The following is a 21,263-nucleotide window of genomic DNA, read 5'->3' on the forward strand; positions in this document are numbered from 1 at the left end:
TCTAGCTAGAACTTCCAGCACAGTGTTAAATAGGAGTGGTGATAAAGGGCATCCTTGTCTTGTTCCTGTTCTGAAGGGGAATGTTTTCAGCCTCTCTCCGTTAAGAATGATGTTGGCTGTTGGTTTTGCACAGATTTACCTGGGCTTTCTTTTGAGCTCTTTTCTGTTTATTACATAGCTTCTTTAACTCTTTGTCAGACAAGTTTGCTGTATCAGCTTCATGTTCTTTATTCTCATCTGTAGGGGGGTTGTCGTGAAGTTTCAAGTAGATCTCTATAGCAGTTCTTGCTGCCGTGAAGTAAAATGGATGCTGTCGAAGTACATCTTCTAGTTTTAACAAGTCCACGTAATATCTAAGGGTAATCTTCCTCATACAGTATGTATGAAAGTCAAATTGGTCATCAGTGATTTCTATAAAATGTCTCTCAATCTCATGATATTTCTTAAGTGCTTCACCAAATTTATTCATTGCCTTACAAGCCCAGGCACCTTCTGTTTGGAACCACATGGTTTGCATTTCATTCAAATCTACCACCGATGTTGCTTCCCTTGTAAACTTTGAGCGCATTTCTTCAGCCTCTTTAATCAGATTGGTTTTTAGAATGTATTTGGCACACTTGGGGTTGATAAATCTGTTTGCCGGGCCCAAGGCCTGAGCCTCATCCATCTATCTTGCAGCTCCTTTAATATTCCCAGTATGCTTGCAGATTTTAGCTTTCACACGAAACAGTTCTATCAACACAGGAGTAGTTTCAGTGGCAGTATTTATGTATTCCAGAGCAATAGATGGCCGACCAATTTTGTCATAATGTTGTGGCACGTAGTACTGGACCCAAAGTAATGTGGTTGGTGGTTCCTCCTTCCCATCATCATTGGGGTTAAATAAGCAGCAGCTTTTTAAGATATTTTTATAACCTAATACTAATTCTTCTGTGGTTGCCACCTTTTCTTTATCTTTGTATAATGATCTCAAAGTATTGAAGACCAGTGGACAACCCTTGCTGAAATTCCTTCTTGGGAACTTACCCAAACATTCTTTCACCTTCTCACTGGATGAAAAGTGTAATGGCAGTCTTCTTGGCACCAGTCCCCTAAGATATTTAGTCCAGGCCTCCTCATCAGTCTTTAGTCTTCTAACATATTAGCTGGCTTGAGTGCCTTTTCCAAGCCTTTGTAATAGGCCCAGTTCTTAGCATTTCTGTCTTGTAATCCTCCATAAAATCAGTAGCATCATCCAAACCACGTAATTGTGACGGAAGTTCCCCTTTGGCTTCTTCTACAGCAAGTTTATCACAAATTTGCCTTTCGTAGGTACAGAGATGTTCCAGGGCTTCTCTGTAGAGGCCTGCTTCCTGAAGAACTCGATTCTGATACAAAAGGAGTTCACTGTACAGGCATCCCTCATTTTATTGCGCTTTGCTTTATTGCACTTGACAGATACTGCATTTTTTACAAATTGAGGGTATGTGGCAACCCTGTGTCAAGCAAGTCTATTGGTGCCGTTTTTCCAACAGCATGTACTCACTTTGTATCTCTGTCACATTTTGGTAATTCTCACAATATTTTAGACTTTTTCGTTATTATTATGTCTGTTATGGTGATCTGTGATCAGTGATCTTTGATGTTACTTTTGTAATTGTTTTGGGGCGCCATGAACCGTGCCCATGTAAGACGGCAAACCTAATTGATAAATGTGTGTATTCTGACTGCTCCACCAACCAGCCATTCCCCATTTCTCTCCCTCTCCTCGGCCTCCCTATTTCCTGAGACACGACAATGTTGAAATTAGGCCAGTTAATAACCCTACAATGACCTCTAAGTGTTCAAGGGAAAGGAAGAGTTCCACGTCTCTCACTTTAAATCAAAAGCTAGAAATCGTTTAGCTTAGTGAGGAAGGCATGTCAAAAGCCAAGATAGGCTGAAAGCTAGGCCTCTTGCACCAAACAGTTAGCCAAGTTGTGAATGCAAAGGAAAAGTTCTTGAAGGAAATTAAAAGTGCTGCTCCACTGAACGCACGAATGATAATAAAATGAAACAGACTTATTGCTGATATGGAGAAAGTTTCAGTGGTCTGGTTAGAAGATCAGACCAGCCACAGCATTCCCTTAAGCCAAAGCCTAATCCAGAGCAAGGCCCTAACTCTCCTCAATTCTGTGAAGGCTGAGAGAGGTGAGGAAGCTGCAAAAGAAGTTTGAAGCTAGCAGAGCTTGGTTTATGAGTTTTAAGGAAAGAAGCCGTCTCCATAACATAAAAGTGCAAGGTGAAGCAGCAAGTGCTGACGTAGAAGCTGCAAAAAGTTATCCAGAAGATCTAGCTAAGATAATTGATGAAGGTGGCTGCACTAAACAACAGGTTTTCGATGTAGATGAAATAGCTTTCTATGGGAAGAAGATGCCATCTAGGACTTTCATAGCTAGAGAGGAGAAGTCAGTGCCTGGCTTCAAAGCTTCAAAGGACAGGCTGACTCTCTTGTTTTAACAAGAGAGTAAGCTGATGACTTTAAGTTGAAGCCATTGCTCATTTACCATTCTGAAAATCCTAGGGCCGTTAAGAATTGTGCTAAACTTACTTCGTCTGTGCTCTATAAATGGAACAACAAAGCCTGAATGACAGCACATCTATTTACAACATGGTTTATTGAATATTTTAAGCCCACTGTTGAGACCTACTGCTCAGAAAAAAAAGATTCTTTTCAAAATATTACTGCTCATTGGCAATGCACGTGGTCCTCCGAGAGCTCTGATGGAGATATGGTAGGAGATTAATGTTGTTTTCATGCATGCTAACACAACATCCAGTCTGCAGCCCATGGATCAAGGAGTAATTTCTACTTTCAGTCTTATTATTTAAGAAATAACATTTCATAAGACTACAGCTGCCATACACAGTGATTCCTCTGATGGATCCAGGCAAAGTAATTTGAAAACTCTCTGGAAGGATTCACTATTCTAGACACCATTAAGAACATTTGTGATTCATGGGAGGAGGTCAAAATACCAACTTTAACAGGAGTTTGGAAGGAGTTGATTCCAACTCTCATGGATGACTTTGAGCGGTTCAAGACTTCAGTAGAGGAAGTAACTGCAGATGTAGTGGAAACAAGAGAACTTGAATTAGAAGTGGAGCCTGAAGATGTGACTGAATTGCTGCAATCTCATGATAAAACTTTAATGGATGAGGAGTTGCTTCCTATGGATGAGCAAAGAAAGTGGTTTCTTGAGCTGGAAATCTACTCCTGGTGAAGATGCTGAGAACACTGTTGAAACGACACCAAAGGATTTAGAATATTACAGCAACTTAGTTGATAAAGCAGCAGCAGGGTTTGAGAGGATTGACTCCAATTTTGAAAGTTCTACGGTGGGTAAAATGCTATCAAACTGCATCGCATGCTACAGAGAAATCTTTCATAAAAGGAAGAGTCAATTGATGCAGCAAACTTCATTGCTGTCTTATTTTAAGAAATTGCCACAGTCGCCTCAACCTTCAACAACCACCACCCTAATCAATCAACAGCCTTCAGCATCGAGGCAAGATCCTCCACCAGCAAAAAGATTACAACTCGCTGAAGGGCTCAGATGATGGTTAGAATTTTTTAGCAATAAAGTAATTTTTTAATAAAGGAATATACATTTTTTTTTTGCACGTAATGCTACCGCCCATTTAAAAGATTACAGTATAGTGTAAACATCAGTTTTCTATGCACTGGGAAGCCAAAAAATTTGTGTGACTCACTTTATTGTGATATATTTGCTTTACTGTGATCTGGAACCAAACCCACAATATCTCCAAGGTATGCCTGTATTTATGATCCACTGTATCAGGGGATGTCTGTTGTATTTTCCTAAATTCTTCTAAAATCTTTGCTGCCATTTCATAATCTTCTAATAAATGATAAGCAATAGCATAGCAAACCCATGATGCTCTCTGTGCAGGTTGAAGCTGAAGTAGTTGATACCTTGTTTCCCTGTAACCCTCAAGATTTCCTTTTTGAATCTGTAGTAAAGAAGGTTCCCTTAAGATTTGAAGATTGTCTTTATCCCATTTTAGTGCTGGAACACTTAATGGTTTCATCATACTTCTTGTCTGACCTTTGGAGAAGACCATAAACTTGCCAACACACACGACTCTTCAAGTCATTTCTCATACCTTTATGAACCAATTCATAAGCTTCTTCCTTTTCCCCCAAACATTTCAATCAATATTAATCTTTTCACAGCCAGAGTTTCTCCATGCTCTGTAAATTTGGGGTTAGAGAAGATTTGTTTACAGAACTTCATTTCTATACTGTTTATGTTCATAACATCTCAAGATCTGCTTGAAGAGCCCTGAGTTTGATTTTTGATATTTGAGATAGTTGCCTATGATGTTTCCTTTTATACCCTCTCCATTTTTTCAGTGAAGGAGATAATATATCTGAAAATATTTTGCAAACTATAAAAGCTAGCAGTTGTTGCTATCACCACCACCACTACCAAGAATAATATTTAAAATAATAATGGAGTAAGACTCATTCTTGGAAGTGTTGGTTTCCAGGATTAATTTCAAGGAGGAAGACTTAGAGGACGGTGGATAATTGCCAGATAACCTGTGTCTTAATTGATCCCTTTTGTACTTTTCATGGACAGGAGAAGGAAAAGCAGAGAGTTGCCACCCTGAAAACCTGGCATGGTGCTGTGTCATCATGAAGGGTTGCCTGTACTACTTTGACCCAGTCTGTATGGTGGCAAGAAAGTTTCACAGGATTTGTCATGTGTTTGACCTCACGGGCTTACAGCATATTCTCCTGGAAGCATCTGTCTGCATAGGAAACAACTCTTCCCAGTTTGTAGGAAGATCAACCACATTCCTGTTATATGGATTCTGTAGTAGATAGCAAGAAAATGTATTGATCCAAGACAGTATTTGCAAAGTATAAGATTAAGGGAACAGTGCCTTTGGCCAACATATTTGGTTAGGTATTACATCAAAAGCTTGACGGTCCACTGCTGATCAACTGCCATTCTTAGAGAGGAACACACGATTTGAATACTCCAAAAGAGGAAGTTTAGTAATGTTGAGACTTCTCACCTTTTCAAATTTCCTCTTCATTTTTTTCTGTCTCCAGTGCCTGGCACTCGGTAAATCTTTGTTGAATAAAGGAAGTTAGCTGATTCCAATCTTGGGGTTTTCCCTGGAACCAGCCCGTTAGATGAACTTCTAGAAACAGAGATGATGACTTAGTGGTTGATGTTTCCCTTCCGCTTAGCAGACTGCCTAGCACAGAGTGGGTCCTCAGAAGGTGCCTATTGAATGATGGAGTCAGGAGGTTAAGGTTCATCCGGGGAGGATTATAGTGACTTGAGTGCTACTGTGCTGATGGTAGCCTTCCAGAGAGGAAGAAGAAGTGCCGCTCTCTCACGCACAAATATGAATAAACATGAGTGTGGGCAAAGTTACTGCTTTAATTCTTTAGGCTTTATACTTTTGGACCAGGAGAGTTAATATGTTAAAAATTGGTGCTTTATTTCTCTCTTGGTTTTTACTTTATATTTTGTCCAGTTCAAAACTTAGTTATGCACTGTGATTTCCTAATAACGTATAAGAAGTATAGCTTCAAACTACTGATAGAAAAGGAGAATAAAAATCTATCCCTATTTCACACAGTTTTTCCTAACCTCTTACTATAAAATTGCAGACTTCAGGGATATGTTTTAGAAGAATATTTCCAAGTCTGGTTTATATCTTTTTTTTTTTAATTGTGTTTTAAGTGAAAGTTTACAATTCAAGTTAGTCTCTCATGCAAACATTTATACACATTGTTATGTGACCCTAGTTGCTCTCCCTATACTGTACAGCACACTCCTCCTTTCCACCCCTGATTTCCCGTGTCCATTCAACCAGCTTCTGTCCCTCTGGTTTATATCTTTAGTGGAGATGAGCAAAACCAAAATGATGATTTGATTTTAGCATGCCTTTGTGATTTCCCTTCCTAAATATGGTTTTTTAAGTGATTAAATTTCCTAACTACGCATCTTTTCCTTTGGTACACTTCTGCAGAAGAAAGAGGTTTAGCTGGGTGGTAGGGGGAAAGGCAGTTTTTGTGGAAATCCACAAAGTGCATCTCGTAAAGAGTTGAGAGCTAGAGGTACATGTAAAGTCAAGCAAAGATTACTGGAATGGGGGTAAGCTGACTTATGTTCTGTACCCAGTTTTGCTACTAGTTAGCTCTGTGACTTTGAACAAGTCACTTAATCTCACCTGGTTCTCAGCTGTAACTTGAGGACATGGAACAAACTGGTCTCTAATGTCCTACTTCTAAAAGTCTGTGATTCTAAAGTGTCATTTTTGGTACCTTTTGGTACCTTACCACCAGGTTTACTCCACGTAAGATCCAAATATGAAGTGTTAATTATTTAAATTTTGGCAAGTGTGGAGTCTGTATTCCTAGTTGAACTAGAATTGTCAGATTGTATTATATGTTTGTAACTAATTTTATGTGGTTAATATAGAAGACTTGGTTGCTTTTAAAAGAAGAATTTTAGGCACAACCTATATAAATGAAAGAAACTCCAGTAATGCTCAGGATATCATGGGTTGGAGTGCCTGTTTTTAACACAACCCAGAAGTAGAAATGTGTGTGTTTGTTGGGTTGGTGGGGCCTGGGGAGTATGGCGGTGGATGGGAAACTGCATGAACTTGGAGTGTTTTTAAAAGCAAAATGTTAAGAGTTCTTTAGCCTGTGGAGTTTGCATAGCTAGACTGGTTTGATTTTGCTGTTAAGTCTCTGGAGAACTGATATGAACCCAGGATTCAGAGTCACAATACCAAGGTCCAAGCTTCTTGCTATCTGGGCATAATTTAAGCTTTGTAAGTGTCTCTGTGTGTTTGTGTTTTCCATCAGAAAAGAGGAGGTTAAAAACCTCAAAGGGTATTTAAATTTTTTTCTTTTTATTAAATGAGGCCTATTTGTGAAAGTGCTTTAAAAGCAAAAATATTACAGCAAAAGAGAAGCTATTCTCAGTGAACAGACAGCTGTACAAATGTGAGTTCTATTTACTCATATACCCCTTGATCGTCCATATCAGTGGGGTGAATGTGACATTGGAAACCAATAAGTAGTCCACAGGCCTATTTTAGATAGAGCAAGCGCTCAGTTATCCACTCACGGACTAGCACGGATAATGTGGAACCACAAATATTTGTTAAGCATTTCCTATGTGCCTAGCAATGTATTAGGCCTGTTTAGAATTTTTAGAAGTATAAAGAAAGATGCCAGCCTCAAAGATCTTAATTCTGTCTAGAATGTACTCCTGTCCTCTAGCCTAGTGAGCTCTTATATATTCTTCACGACTCGTTTAAAAGTTTGAGACGCTTCCCTAAGCCGTCAGGTAACCTGGTTGCTCCTCACACCTCTTCATACCCGCTGTGCGCTCGGAACGCCGGAGCGCCTTGAGGTCGCCCTGTGGCTTCTCTTCTTGGTTTGTGTTCCCGGGCGCAGCACAGCACCTAGTGCACAGCACCTCGTACGTGGTGGGCCAGCCTGGAAGAATGACTATAGTCAGATTGGGGAGATGAGATGCGAGGAACGGGAAGGAAGGAGTACAGGCGTCTCTGGGTTATGAACCTCCGACTTGTGGACGACTCATACTTAAAAACAGACTGCCACAAAGCCTATTATATTAAAAATTGGAGTTAAATATAGTGGTTTGTAATGATGAATGCGCGTGCTGCCTTGTGATAGTCATGATAACATTGTGCGGTTGGGAAGTGTTTCTTAAGTGTTCTACATGCATAGAAAGGTCGAGTGTATACTCTGTTACTAAAACAAAACGTTGACTTCACTGATGCTAAATAAGGACTGTATGTGCCTGTTCCGACTTACCTACAAATTTGACTTCAAGACAGACCTAGGAACAGATCTCGTGCGTAACCCCGGGACTGCCTGTGTATGATCACAGCAAGTGCCAGGTGACTGTTTCCCATACTGGGCCTGTAAGAGTTTACGTGAGGTTTATGTATGGCCAGGGAAGATGGAACTATAGAAGTGAAGACGGATAATTAGAAAAAGAATAACAAAAAGTATTTGACTTTAAACTGAATTATGTAATTTTATAAAAGACACATTTTTCGAATTGTTTTAGGATTTTTAAAAAAATTAGTAGTCATATGCTGAGTGGTAGTTGTGATTAGGGAAGTTTATTTACCTGAAGAAATTCAGAAACTGAATTAATTTCTTATGGATAACTAAGAACAGAGTCATTTGAATTTTTTCTTTCTTCCGCTATTTCTCCTCTGTAGTGGAAATTCCGTGACTGACCAATAGTTAGGTTGTCAGCTACTGAATGTTTGAGGGTTGATTCTAGAGAAATAGTGTGTTTTATTATTATACCCGCCTGTTAATTTGTAGTATTTGTTTTTTCTCCCATGTCAAAAGTTCAATAATCAAAACTTAAGGGCTCAAATAGAACTTTTGTTTTTGCATACCGTTCTTTATGGTGGGGGAGAGGAGTAGACACACCCTGAGCACACTCTGTCATGGAGGTAGAAAATAGCCCAGAAGTGTCCAGGGTGAGTGGCAGGAGATGTAAACATTCCTTCCAATACAAAAATTAGACAGTATCCATACAGTAAGGGAATATTAGAAAATCTTTTGAACTTAGAATGAGTAAGGGATAAAGGTGGGGAGGCAGGACTGGTAGATTAAGATTAATTGAAATTTCAGGAAATAGTGTGAAATTTCGGTTCCTGAGGATTTGGGAATGAATAAGCTATTTAACTGTGTCTGTAAATCTAGGAGAGGGCACTTCGCTTTTGGTGTTATTTTTGAGGAACCATCTGGTGGAAGGTACAACTGAGGAAATGCCACTGGGACATTGTCTGCAATGCTTAAGGGGTTGAAAGACACTGGAATGGGACTGGTAGGCTGGGCAGCGTGCGTGTGTGTTGAGACTGACGTGTTGAAAATGGTTGTAGAACTGAAGGAGTTGTCTGGGAGAAGCAGAGGCGACTTTTGAAGGAAAGATACGGGAGCTGTGTTGGGCACCAGTGGACTGAGGAAGAGTGTGGGAGGGAGTTGAACAGAAGATAGAACTGACTTTTTTGAGGGTTTACGTGCCAGGAACTGCGCTAAAGGCTTCACATATTATAAGTTATTTAATCCTCACAAGAGGTCTGAAATACAGATATTTTCCTCATTTTTTACACAAAGGAACTGAGACACAAAATGCTTATATTGCTTACCCACGATTACCTAGTCCTTAAGTAGTAGATCTGGGATTGGAATTTTGATCTTTCTGAATCCAGAGCCCATTCTCCCCTTACTGCTGTAGGATATGGGCCTGGGAGTTGAGAAAAGTTGAAGCAGTGAGGGTGAACTAGTGTGGTATAGTGCAAGTGGGTGGTCTCTGGAGTCAGATGGGCTGGGTTCATGAAAGTCCTGGTTCTACTAGTTTTTATTTGTGTAACCTTGGGCAGATTACTGTAACTGGTGGTTACCAATACACACGGCTTAGAGCTGTTGGGAGGTTTAAATGAAATAATGTGTAAAGGTTTCACACGTATGATTTCCTTTCTCTTCTCTTTTCCTTTCAGACCCATCTTGCAACATTTCTTTAGGTCCCCTTAGTGTGGAAAATTTTATCATACTCTCTTTCTAAAAAGGTTTTCTTTTGTTTCTTTGAGTTGGAAAGACATATTAACTAAAAACATTCTTCCAAGATGATCACTCATCTCTCCCTCCCACCTAATAAAGAATTATGTGAACTTTCTACAGGACCTCTGTCCCTCCTCTTTCTCCCTGTCTGGATGCCTTGGGGCTGACATCATAGACATGGAGGAGTCTCTGACCTTTGAAAATTCCTGACAGTCTTCAATGTTGTAGTTTTCCAGTGAGTTTTGGGAGGAGTTAAAGAGGACTCAGATGTAGCTCTAATGAATCATTGGAACTGGGAGAGTAGGTATAGTGCAAGAATGTGGAAGCTGACGTGCAATGAATTACTTAATATGGTCCTTCTAGCCATAATCTTTGTAACTCCCACCAAATGACTGAGTGGGACTGTGCAAATGAGGTACTATGGCCCACCAAGGGGATTGAATAGCTTGCTAATGATGTAAGTTAGGTGCATGGCACCCTTGTGGGGGTTGAGACCATGCAAATAAGGTGAATGGAACCCTAATGAAGGGATTGGTCAGTTTTGCCATCCTTCTAGGCTTAAAAGTTGGAGAGGAGGTATATCTGACCTCCACTTCATAGCAATCAGCCTTGGGCTGTTGATCTTGGTTCTCCTTCTCCCTTGTGAAGTTGGAGGAGGTGAGAAGGTCAGACCCCTCTGCAAGGCCATCGTTACAGTTGACATCAGAAGCAGGATATGTTAGTGGCTCCAGACTCATGAAAGCATTGGACTTTGTAAGAGGAAGAACAAGGACGAAGGGGCGCAGGAAGTGAAACTTTTGATTCTTAGCTGGTTATTTTGGTGGTGGTTATCTGTAACGGCCAAAAGGAAAGTTATGCTGCAGCTCAGGGGAGAAAAGCTGCATCTGCAGTGCAAGATAAGCAGGATAGGGGACCAGGGTCTACTGGTTCCACCCAGCCAGAGGCCGAGGCCATATGCATATGAATGGGAAGATCGTCAAGGGGTGGAGAAGGAAACTGGAATGTTTTTTAAAAGGGCTACGTGTTTATTTGAATGTACTATGGATATGGGGAGCCCTGGTGGCGCAGTGGTTAAAAAGTTCAGCTGCTAACCAAAAGGTCGGCAGTCTGAATCCACCAGCCACTCCTTGGAAACTCTGGGGCAGTTCTGCTCTGTCCTACAGGGCTGCTATGATTTGGAATCAACTCGACGGCAGTGGGTTATGGGTTATGGATATGGAGTGTTTATCCTATTTAGTGGTGTAAAGCTGATCTAAATATATGATAGAAATGAATATCGGGTATTATAGATTGCAGAGTGTATAACTCTGCCTTCAGCCAGTAAAAATGAGGAAACTAGGATTTGCCCTGAAAGAAACACAGGCCATTGGTTTGAATGCAGTAGCCCTGTGTATAGAGTATTGGGAGCCTAGGCTGAAAACCTGAGCCCCACCCAGAACCTTTGGAGTCATGAGCTTTGCATTTGCAAGGACACGCAGACCCACCCAGAGCTGCTTAGAGAGCAGGAAATTTGCATTTGAAGGAAGGACCTGCAGGGGGGAAAAAAAAAAAAAAAAAAAGACCGTTTTACATTTTGAATTTCGAGCAAGTGGTTTGCCTTTGGGTGTACTGGGGCAGGAAAAGTCAGTGCCCATCCAGCACCCCCTTGTAGGATTGGAACTTAAAGGGAGCTGGTGAGTAGACAGCCTGGTATGCTGACTTGTGGTGACCACCTAGGACCACTCAATGTGTGGAGTGGACGAGGTGCAGCAGTGAAGAGAAGGGCTGAGTTTAGACATCTTCCATTGGCACCTGTCGACCCAGCCCATGGAGCCTAGGGAAGAGAGAGAGAAAGGGGTGGCTGGTCAGAAATGCAGGGAGTTGTGTGGACTCCTGAGCTTACGGGTGGCGCTCATTGACTTAGCCCGTGGGGGCTAGGGATGAGAGGGAAAGAAGGGGCTGGCTGGTCTGAAGTGGAAGGAGGTGTGTGAACTCCCGAGCTGTGGTTGGTACCCATTGTGACCTAGCTTGGATGACTAAGGATGAGCTGACTAGAACCCAACCAAATGAAGAGAAAGATGTTTAACCCTGTGAGCTGGTGTAGATTGCTGCAATTTGATGACTTGTTCTGGACTGGACTTTGCTTATGGATGCAGATGCTCACAGTTCCATGTGGGACAGAAGATTCTTACACCAAGGAACATGCTTGTCTCCTCAGGGTACTGGTTTGATAAGGATGGGCAGTTTAAACAGTGGCTGTCTAAAATGGAGGGAGATAAAGGCATGAAGTGGCTGGCTTACATGCTTTTGTGAGTGTTCTTACACTCAAAATGAGGGGGATAAGGGAAAATCACCATTAAAAAGATTCCTCTTTTCCTAATGGGTTTGGGGAAGAGAAGGTGGGGAGAGATGCTGACAGGATTACATGATTCAGTTGTGAGTGTTCACTGTTAAGAGGGTTAATTGTGATTGTATAAACTGTAATTGTAAAAGCTGTAACTGTGAAAGAGTAGACCGAGGGGGAGACACTGCTGTACTGGAGTCCAGTGGCCGAATTTAAAGTCCCTTGAAGATTTTGCCATGCTCATACCTCGTGAGGCTCAGAGCAGGGGAATAATCTTCTCTCAGCTAAATTTTCTCAGACACCAGGAAGGGTGAAGACACGAAGAACGTTTGGAGAAGCCGACCAGATCAGATGGACACCTGCAGCAGACCTGCATGGCTGGGACCTGAGTAGCCTCAACCCGAGGACTCTTTGCCCTCCTGAAGGACTAATTGTTGATGACTGTTTTGGACTGGTAAAATGATTGGGAGGGGGAAGTTAATCCTTCAAATATGAACGGGCCAATGGATAGAAAAGCCAGGGAGTGGCCTGTGGTGCAGTGAATTACTTAGTATGGCCCTTCTAGCCATAGTCTTTGTAACTCCCACCAAATGACTGAGCGGGCCTGTGCAAATGAGGTGCTTGTGACCCACCAAAGGGATTGGATAGCTTACTAATAATGCAGATAAAGTGCGTGGCACCTTGTGGGGGTGGGACCATGCAAATAAGGTATATGGAACCCTAATGAGGGGATTGGTCAGTTTTGCCATCCTACTAGGCTTAAAGGTTGAAGAAGGAGGTATGTCTGACCTCCGCCTCATAGCAGCCAGCCTTGGGCTGTTGGTCTTGATTCTCCTTCCCCCTTGTGAAGTTAGAGAAGGTGAGATGCCTTTGCCACACCATTTTTACAGAAGCCTTGGGAGATATTGTAGACACGAGAATGTAGGGTCAGTAGTTTCTCAGGCATTTTAGTACAGATGTATAATCTACAACCAATATTTAATTTTGGGTCATTTCTCCCTGTTAGTAAGTAGTTGAGCACTCAGAGCATGCAGACTGATTTTAATGTTAGTCTGAGCTAAACTTGTTTAGGAAGAGAAATCTGTTGCAAGTAAAATCACATAACAATCGCGTCTTTTAGATGAGCCACTGGTTTAGACTTACCTGTGTAAACACTGATCTGTGTATGTAGCAGAATACTGCACAAGTACAATTCAGTTCCTCTGAACAAAAATCGGAGCATCTGCTAGGTGCTTGGATCCTAGCGGTACAGAGATGATCAAGACAAGATTCCTGGTTTAGTGGGAAGACAAACATGTAAATAAAATCAAATACTTGTGATAATATGATAGAGATGGAGTACAAGGTAGAGCGGGAACACCAAGAAGGAAGTGGCCAATTTAACTTGGGAGGCCAAAAGATTTTGTACATAAGATAGTACTCAAGTTAGTCTAAAAGAAGAGGTAAGAAATTCACCTGCTAGCCCAGGAGTTTTCCAGGTGGAGGGAACAATATGTGCAAAAGGACTGAAAGTGGGAACATATAGTATACTTGGGAAATACCAGTACAAAGAGGGGAATAATGGAAGATTGATAAGGCTGAAGAGTTAGAGAGCAGCAGATAATGAAGGGCTAGCCTCATTTGCCACGTATGGGAATTTGGATCTCAAGCTGTAGTCATTTGAGGATCCATTGCCAGTTTTAAACAGTGGAATCTATCATATTTGTATTTTAGATTGATCACAGTGGTTGATTGTGAAGGAAGAGGGAGAAGTTAAGAAGCAGTTCAGGGTTACGAATCCCTGAGATAGAATACAAGAGATGTAGCTGTGGAAGGTGTTGAATGGATTTAAGATCCTTTAAGATAAAATTAGTAAGATTTAGTGAAGGATTATTATTTAATGAAGGGAGAAGTCCGAGGTTGCTCTCAGATTTGTAGGTTGGGTGATGGGGGATGATGGTGCCATTTACTGGAATAGGCAATACTGGAAGAGGAATAGATTGAGAAGGTGGGGGACAAAGATAAGAGAATCTCCGGTTTTTATAAGTTGAGTTTGAAGTGCCTGTGTGATTCCCAGGTGAGGTGGGAAAAGTTTGGGACTGCAGATAGCAGTTTTGGAGTTAGTCATCAGCGTTTGGGTGGTGATGGGGGCATGAATGAAGTTTCTCATGAGGATGATATAAAATGAGAAGATGGAAGGCCTGAAGTTAAAACTGGCTGCATTAACCATTGGTGCAGGCACAGGAAGAGAGTCCACAAAAGGACCCTTGACGCAGCAGCCAGAGTGGTCAGTAAGTGCCAGATGCTACAGAGAGATGAGTTAAATAAGCAGTGAAGAAGGATTGTGATAATCATATCTGGAAGTCAGCTCCATTCTCTTCCTATAGAGGCTATTTTATTAGGTTGAGGACTGAACAGAAGGTGAGAAAGTAGCCTGGGTGAATGTAGGAGTTTTGCAGGAAAGGAGAATAGCAGGTAGGAGCAGGGGGAGGAAACCTGCCGGAGCTCCTCTTGCTTTGTTATGTAATTTTTCTGTGAAATAGAAGGCGAGGAGTAAGGGAGGTGATGTAGACTGGATGGGACCTCCAGGAAGATGTGAAGGTATAAGATAGTAGTTGAGGAGATTGGTTGAGGGTGCTGACCCAGGTCAAGCAAAAGACAGCAGTGTTTCAATGACAGGAATGAGGCTGAATAACATGTATTTTTAGTGGTATTGCTCTGCACGCTTAAGTGATCTTGTATTGCTCTGTGGCCCCATTTAATATCAGAGAAATTGAGTGTGGAATCCATCCAGGTTGGGCAGGTGAAGTAGATAAGGGAATTTGCTTCTTACAGGACAGTAAATCAAATGATTAACTATTGGGTTCACCTCTGGTTAGGCAGGAAGGGACAAAGTGAAATCCATCCATTTCTCTCAGTCTCTGTTGCTATCCTGCTGTAGCTTACCATCATCTCTTTTGCGATAATTTTCCAACTGATTCTTCCTAAATCCACTTGTGCTTCCTCCATCTGTCCTCCACTGCAACAGGGTGTAAAAATGGTGTGGTGGCGCCAGACCTCCTCGTCTAACTTCATAAGGGGGAGAGAGAATCAAGAGCATCAACTGAAGGCTGATTCCTATGAGGGGGAAGTTAGACATACCTCTACTCTCCAGCCATTTTACCAATCCTGACACTAGCCAACCCTTCCACGGCACTCTCTACTTCTCTGCTGGGTTCGATAATCCATTGCAGTGGCCACACAGAACTCACAGACCATGCTCACAGTTATTTGGGGTTTATTAGGGAAGCAACAGATTACAATTCAGGATCAGGAACACTCAGGATACAGTTCTTCTTTCAGGACAGCTTCTTGGCTGTGCCTGCAGGCAGGCCTCTCCCTCGGCCCCTCAGCCTGGCCTCTACCTTGCTTGGGCAAGTGTTACAACTCTTTCTTGAGCTCTACCAATAAGTGCCCAGAGGCACCCCACTCCGCCTGCAAGCCTCCTGCCCCCTGCCCGAAGGCACTCAGCTCTCTCACTTGATGGGCTTCCTGGCCCTCTGCACCATCTTGCACCAGTCTACTGGTTCTTCTGTCGTTTCTCTGCCATTGGACGCTGATTTGCTGGCCACCTCTTCTTGCTGCTGCCATGCTGTCTCTCACTGTCTTTGGTGTTACAGGTTTCTCTGTCCTGGGTCTAGGAGGTTCTCAGCACAGGGACCCTGGGTCCAATGGATGTGCTCCACTCCTTGGCTCTTCTTGGTGGTGGTAATGAGGTTCCTTCTTCCTATCTCTGGGATGGCTCATTTTAAGCCTAGCAGGATGGCAAAACTGACCAATCCCCTTGTTAGGATTCCATGCACCTTATTTGCATGCACCCACCCCTGCAAGGGTTCCATACACCTTATTTGCATTGTTAGCAAGCTGTCCAATCCCCTTCGTGGGCCACAAGCACCTTATTGGCATAGTTCCACCCAATCATTTTGTAGGAGTCACGAGACCTCGAATGGCTAGAATTGCCATCGTAAGTTGATTCATTGCACCTCATGGGGTGATCTTTTAACAGTTAAAATCTTATGCCCTTCTCACAGCCCTTCAGTGACTCCATTTGCTTTTAGTAGGAAGTCTGGTCTTTAACACCATCTACTAGGCCTTCTTTTTAGCCTCATTTTGCACCACTGTCACCTCTGTGCCTTCCTGCCACAGGACTTTGATGTATGTTTCCTCTGGTTGGAGCATCTGCTTTTCCTAATTTCTCTAACCAGTTTCTACTCATTCTTCATTTTTTAGATTAAACATCACTTCCTTGGGGGGACCTTTCCTGATTCCGTTAGCCCCCTCCCCCCCAACATCTCCTTATTATAATTACAGTTGTGAAATTTTATGTATGCCCCCCCCACTGGAACTTTGTGAATATAGGTACTGTGTCTAGTTCACTGTTGTGTTCCTAATCCTGAGTATAATGCCTAACATATAGTGGACACTGTCTTAGTTATCTAGTGCTGCTATAACAGAAATACCACAAGTGGATGGCTTTAACAAACAAATTTATTCTCTCACAGTCTAGGAGGCTAGAAGTCCAAGTTCAGGGCACCAGCTCCAGGGGAAGGCTTTCTTTCTCTGTTGGCTCTGGGGGAAAGTCCTTGTCATCAATCTTCCCCCGGTGTAGGAGCCTCTCAGTGCAGGTACCCTGGGTCCACAGGACACCCTCTATCTACTCCTGGCTCTGCTTTCTTGGTGGTGCTTGGTCCCTCTATCTCTCTGCTGCTTCTCCCTCCTTTTATCTCTTGTAAGATCAGGGATGTGACCTTAGTAAGGGTATTACATCGCATCCTAATCCTCTTTAACATAACCTAATCTTGCCTCATTAACCACAGGCAGAGATTAGGGTTTACAACACAGGAAAATTACATCAAATCACAAAATAGGGGACAACCATGCAATACTGGAAATCATGGCCTAGCCAACTTGACACATATTTTTTGGGGACGCAATTCAATCTGTGACAGCACTGCATGAATTTTTGTTGAGTTAATGAATAAGGTGGTCAAGGCATTGGATGTCTTAATGAAGTGAGAAACCAGATTTAGTGATAAAGAGGGAAAACTGGAAAGAGAAGAGGTGTGGCCAGGGTAAAATTTTGGAGTTTAAGATTTAGCGGTGGGATAGTTTAGGAGATGGCAGAGTCCAGGACTGAGTTGCTGAAGTGGAGTAGAGACAGAGGGCTTTGCATTTGATGAAAGTGTCAAACCCTGAGGCAGAAATGTTGAATACATCGTCTAGGTGAATGTTGAAATTGCTGAGGAAAATGGTAGAATTTGAAGTGAGGAAAATACAAAGCAGGTGTCTAAGTCTTAATAAACATGAGAGAGAGATACATCCCTTTCCTCTGGTGAAGTAATTACATGGGTAAGAATGAGCGCAGTTCTGGGAACTGGTGATGCCCTCGTCCCTTGGGAGGCAATGCGGTACAGTAGAAAGAGCATGGGTTCAGAGTATCTGGGTTCAGACTTTGAGCAACCCACCTGACTTTTCAAGTCTTATTTGCTTCTCTGTTTGTAAAATATGATTCAAAATTGGAGAAGGTGTGTGCCAGGATTATATTCTTTCACCTTTCTTATTCAATTTGTGTTCTGAACAAATAATTGAAGAAGCTGGACTCTATGAAGAAGAACACAGCATCAGGGTTGGAGCAACGGCTCATTAATGACCTGCAATATGCAGATGACACAGCTTTGCTTGCCAAAATGAAGGGGACCTGAAGCACTTACTGAGGAAAGTCAAAGACTACAGTCTTCAGTATGGATTACGCCTAGACATGAAGAAAATGAAAATCCTCACTATCGGACCAATAAACAACATCATGATAAATGGAGAAAAAACTTGAAGTCAGTGATTTCATTCTCCTTGGATCCACAATCAGCGTACGTGGAAGCAGCAGTCAAGAAATCGAACAACGTATTGCATTGGGCAAATCTGCTGCAAAACTCTTTAAAGTTTTAAAAAGCAAAGATGTCACTTGGAGGACTAAACCCGACCTGACCCATGGTCTTTACAGCCGCCTCATATGCGTGTGAAAACTGGACGGTGAAAGAGGACACAAGAAGAATTGATGCATTCAAACTGTGGTGGTGGCGTTGTTGTTAGGTGCCATTGAGTTGGTTCTGACTCATGGTGACCCTGTGTACCACGGAGCAAAACGCTGCCTGGTCCTGCGCCATGCTCACAGTCGTCGTTATGCTTGAGCCCCCTGTTGCAGCCACTGTGTCAATCCATCTCATTGAGGGTCTTCGTCTTTTTCACTGACCCTGTACTTTACCAAGCATGATGTCCTTCTCTGGGGACTGGTCCTTCCTGACCACCTGTCCAAAGTATGTAAGACATAGTCTTAGACCATCCTTGCTTCTAAGGAGTATTCTGGTTGTACTTCTTCCAAGACAGATTTGTTCGTTCTTTTGGCAGTCCATGGTATATTCAATATTCTTCGCCAGCACCACAACGCAAAGGTGCCAGTTCTTCTTTGATTTTCCTTATTCATTGTCCAGTTTTTGCATGCATATGATGCGATTGAAAATACCATGGCTTGGGTCAGGCGCACCTTAGTCTTCAAGGTGACATCTTTGCTTTCCAACACTTTAAAGAGGTCTTTTGCAGCAGATTTGCCCACTGCTAGGCGTCTTTGGATTTCTTGACTGCTGCTTCCATGGGTGTTGCTTGTGGATCCAAGTAAAACGAAATCCGTGACAACTTCAGTCTTTTCTCTGTTTATCATGATGTTGCTTATTGGTCCAGTTGTGAGGATTTTTGTTTTCTTTATGTTGACGTGTAATCCGTGTTGAAGGCTTTGGTCTTTGATCTTTATCAGTAAGTGCCTCAAGTCCTCTTCAGTTTCAGCAAGCAAATTGTGGTATTAGTTAAGAATATTGAATATACTGTGGACTACCAGAAGAACGAACAAATCAGTCTTAGAAGAAACACAACCCAGATTCTCTTTAGAAGCAAGGATGGCAGTACTTTGACTCGCTTACTTTGGACGCATCAGTGAAAGAACAACTAGACAAGGACAATGTGTTTGGTAAAGCAGAGGGTCAGTAAAAACGAGGGAAACCCTCAATGAGATGGATTGACACAACAGCTGTGACAATGGTCTCAAACATACCGACAATCGTGAAGATGGTGCAGGACTGGGCAGTATTTTGTACTGTTATACATAAGGTTGTCTCCATGAGTTGAACTGACTCGACAGTAACAACATTTATAAAATGGGAATAATGAGACTTGCTGCAGGAGTTTTATTGATAATGAATATGATAGTGTTTTTGAAAGTCCTTAGTATTGTTAGTTTTTATTCTTGATTGCGGTCATCACTTCAAGAGGGCATGGAAGTGGAAGTAAGGCTGGGAAACAAAGATAGCAGCAGAAGTGAATTTTGAACAAGCTATATTATTTATTTAGCATGTGGAGTTTATACTACAGGGTCAACATATGGAAAACATGCATATAAATGTTTACGAATGAATACAGATACAAGCAGGTACTGATAAAGGGAAGGATTTTCTAAAATACAGACCACTGGCTGGCTGATGATGGCATTGCTGTGTTGATCTACAACAAATTTTTATGTAAATAACTGCTTTAGCTAATTGTTTTCATTGAAAATTCCACCTTGCCTGGGAATAGCTCTTATTATTCTAGAGAAAAGATTAAGGACCAGTGTGTGAAAGTTAGGGGGACGGAGGCTGGCAACAGCGTTTGGTTTAGTTTAGAAGAGTTTTCTGATAATTAGAGCTATCCAACAAAATAGACTTCATGACAGGGTAATTAGTTCCCCATAAAAGCATGTATACAAGTGGAGACGGGATGATTTATCTGTTAGGATTCTTGCATGGGGGCAGGCATTGGATTAAATAATCACTAAAGTACCTTCCATTTGGAGGATTGGGAGCTTTTTACTCCAGTTGAGATGTGTCCGTACACCATTCAATCAACTAATATCTGAGTGCCACTACTGTTTTATTTAAAAGGTTGAAAGCAAGTGGTCCCTCCCTCCCCCTGTGTGCTGAAACAGATCCAAGGACTTTGAGTTTTAGTCATTGGCTTGGATATCTTCATTTGGAATTTGAGAAGCTCACGCCAGGTGTTGGTAGTGATGTAACAAAGGCTGGTTTCCTCACCTGTTGGGTGGGTTAGGGTGCAGTCCATGATATGCACCTGGAAATACCAAATACAAGCTTGTGCTGCCAAGAAGTTTGGTTTAGTGCTTGGAATTTTTGTTAAAGAGAAAGTCATTATAGATGATACCAGACCTCTAAATTATTATTATTATTTTTAATGTTTTTTGAAATGAATGACCAGCTGTTGACCTGGGAGATCTATGATGGCAGGGTATTGATAGGTCTCATTGGCCAGTGTCTGGTTGGGAGATGCCTCCATGCCTGTGACTTAATCAGCTCTTCTCTCTTCTGCTGAGCACTTTTTTGCTGATTGCTCTTTGTTTACCTATTGATACTTCTCACATTCTCATTCAGAAAGTTATTAAAGTGGTTTTACTGTTCCTTTGCATGTCTTTTAGAGAGAAGATTGAAATTCATTTTGTAGCTATGCTTTTGGTTTTGGATTTTTCGTGTGTTTATTTGAGCTGCTACCATTTCCTGTGACCTAAGACTAACTAAAATAGGCTTGGAGAAGGAATTCTTCCTAGTGTTAGGAAAGGGAAAAGCTGTTTACCTGTGAATTCTGAAAGACTTTAAATCTGAAGTATTAACTGTAAGGAACTAATTGATTTTTATAACTTGACGTTCTGAATTTGAGACCTTAGACTAAAATCCTCTATGGATTAGTAGCACTTCCTGATAGTTGTGATATTGATACTGAAGTAAATCAAACATTGGTAATATCTAGACTGAAAGAGAATGTAAAGATCATAGCTTATGGGGCTGTAATCAGCTGAAATTTTTCCTTTGTTTAAACCTGGAAAGTACCTTAGGAGACATCTAATCCGAGTGTAGGTTATTGAAGATACAGCCAAAACCCTGTTAAGTGTAAGTAATTTGATCAGTTCCCCGGCAGTTGGGCAGTTCACAGGTAAAGGTTGAAATGGTATAGTGAAATGGTAGTGGGAGTAATGACAGTATGCTTGATGCCTTGTTGGAAAGGAGTTTTCTGAAACTCTGAGAGATGAATTGGGACAAGGGCAGACCCTTAGAAATACAAGGGTGATATGAAGTCCCCCAGAATTTCTGATCTGCTAAGTTAAGACTCACATCGATTGGTTGGTGGTTGCTGACATGAAGGCTGACTTTGTCATTCAGCCATCAGGCATTTAGTGACTGCCTGCTGGGTTGTGGGTGC

General features: G+C 41.9%; 1 protein-coding gene and 2 pseudogenes across 2 annotated transcripts in view; 1 reads left to right on the forward strand and 2 right to left on the reverse strand.

The window, feature by feature from the left end:
- OTUD7B (OTU deubiquitinase 7B) overlaps positions 1–21,263 on the forward strand; it is a 67,766-nt gene that overhangs the window by 21,528 nt on the left and 24,975 nt on the right. The gene's annotated exons all lie outside the window — the stretch shown is intronic.
- On the reverse strand, positions 10–1,406 carry LOC111818973 (N-alpha-acetyltransferase 15, NatA auxiliary subunit pseudogene; annotated as a pseudogene).
- Positions 3,135–20,345, reverse strand: LOC105756926 (N-alpha-acetyltransferase 15, NatA auxiliary subunit pseudogene; annotated as a pseudogene).

Source organism: Trichechus manatus, unplaced genomic scaffold (assembly GCF_000243295.1).
Source record: "Trichechus manatus latirostris isolate Lorelei unplaced genomic scaffold, TriManLat1.0 scaffold00250, whole genome shotgun sequence".
NCBI classification, from domain to species: domain Eukaryota; kingdom Metazoa; phylum Chordata; class Mammalia; order Sirenia; family Trichechidae; genus Trichechus; species Trichechus manatus.